Genomic DNA, 2212 nt, shown 5'->3' on the forward strand with positions numbered 1-2212 from the left:
AGCACCAGCGTCAGCACTACCACATGCTGACAGACACCATCGTGGATTTTGAGGACATTGGCACTCAGGGAAGCCACCAATACCACGCTATCAGCCGCCGCCCCATGATTCAGTGAGTCAGGCTCTGTTATGCGGTAGGTTTGACTGCGTGTGTTTTAGTCTCTGCCTGTCTGTCTGTCTGTGTCTCTCTCTCTGTCTGTCTGTCTCTGTCTCTCTGTCTGTCTGTCTCTTTATGTCTCCCTGTCTTTCTGTGTATGTTTAAGTCTCTGCCTGTCTGTTCGTCTTACAAATGTCTGTCTACAATGTCTGTCTATGCATTATAAATTTTTCTGTGTCTGTCATTTGCATTATCTGTCTGTCTGTCCTTATGTCTGCCTGTCTTTTTATCAATCTGGTTATGTACTTGTCTGTTTTATTATCTATCTATCTGTCTATCTATCTGTCTCTGCCTATCTATCTGTCTATCTATCTATATGTTTTATTTTCCCATTGTCTCAACGGGTAGACAACGACGGCATTGTTATTGTTTATTATTATTATTATTATTATTATTAGTATCATCATCATTGCTGCTGCTACTACTGCTACTACTACTACTACTACTACTACCACCACCACCACCACCACTGCTGTTATTATTATTTATTTATTATTTCTCACCAGACTGGATCATGACGGTAGTTTGGACCGCATCAGTTTCAACCAGATGGTGCGCTCGTCGGTGTTCCAAGTGGGTGTGGAGAGAGCCACGGCCTGGTATAACGCCATGCTGGCATTTAGGGACTTGGTATGCCACCCACAATACCAGATCAAGTACAAACTCAAGGCGGGTTAGTACATTTGCAGTACCAAGAGATTAGGTGTGCTAAGCCGACTCCGCACCTTCTCTACCCCTGCACAGTTGTTGACTTTATACAGGGGTTTTATCCGCCCCTGGGTAGAGTACAACTCTCATCTGTAGGGAGGCTCCCCACACACAGCTCTTCTCAATAGGGTGGAGTCAAAGGCTTTTCGTTTCATTAACTCTCCTCCTCTTACTGACTCCCTTCAACCTCTGTCTCTTCGCCGCATTGTTGCATCTGTATCTCTTTTCTGTCGCTACTTCAATGGTCACGGCTCCTCTGAACTGTCTGCTTGCATCCTTCCACCACTACGGCGGGCATGTAGCACCCGTCTAGCAGCAAACTCTCATCTCTTTTCTGTCCAGCTCTCTGGTGCAAGAGTTAACCGTTACCCCCAGTCCTTCATTTATGCAGCAGGTCAACTCTGGAACTGTCTTCCTCTGTCAGTATTTCCTACTGCCTGTGACCTCCAGTCTTTTAAACGCAGTGTGTCCAGGCTTCACAAAATGAACTGATCTTGAATTTGGCTTGCTTGTTTTTTTCTTGGAGGGAACACTTTGCAGGCTTTTCTCTCTCTCTCTCTCTCTCTCTCTCTCTCTCTCTCTCTTCCCCTAAACGCTTCTTCCTTCACTGTGTTCTGTTTTTCCCGTATGATTCGCGTAGTGTACAAGTCCCCAAACCCTCCACCTGCCCGTACTGGTCATATGTTAGTATTGACACCCAACGAATGCTGTATGTTAAACTGGCAGTAGATTCTTGCTCTAAACGCTCCTTCCTTCACTATGTTCTGTTTTTCCCGTATGATTCAGGTATAGTACAAGTCCCCTGACCTTCAGCCTGCCCGTACAGGTGAGATGTTGGTATTTGACAACCTGCGGGTGCTACACGGCCGCCTCGGGTACACGTCCAGCGAGGGCGCGCGACACCTGGAGGGCGCCTACTGGGCCTGGGATGAGGTCAGGTCACGACGGAGGGTCCTCAGCACCAAACTGGGTCAAAGCTAGGATCTTAGGTCAAAGCTAGGTCCGTGGCTGGTATTCTAGTTGGTTAGGAAAGCTCCCTAACACCTGTTCCTTAGATATTTATTTTGCTTGTTACACTTTTAGATTATCGGTTGGTATTCTGGTCTGTTAAGAATGCTCCCTAACACCTGTTCCATAGAGATTCATTTTGCTTATTACAGTTTTAGATCACTGGGTGGTATTCTGGTCGGTTAAGAAAGCTCCCTAACACCTTTTCCTAAGAGATTTATTTTGCTTATTACACTTTTAGGTCATTGGGTGGTATTCTAGGTGGTTAAGGAAGTTTCCAAACATCTTTTCTCAAGAGATTTGTTTATTATACCTCTCTTTCATATTCTGTGTTGCATA

The 2212-nt window shown here is 45.4% G+C and overlaps 1 pseudogene; it reads left to right on the top strand.

Moving 5' to 3' along the window:
* LOC145389826 (gamma-butyrobetaine dioxygenase-like) overlaps window positions 1-1846 on the top strand; it is an 18446-nt pseudogene extending 16600 nt beyond the window's left edge.
* The last annotated feature ends 366 nt before the right edge of the window (window positions 1847-2212 follow it).

The sequence above is a fragment of the Coenobita brevimanus genome, unplaced genomic scaffold, assembly GCF_032717465.1.
Source record: "Coenobita brevimanus isolate Jiangsu-jjx unplaced genomic scaffold, ASM3271746v2 jjx.HiC_scaffold_2417, whole genome shotgun sequence".
Taxonomy (NCBI): domain Eukaryota; kingdom Metazoa; phylum Arthropoda; class Malacostraca; order Decapoda; family Coenobitidae; genus Coenobita; species Coenobita brevimanus.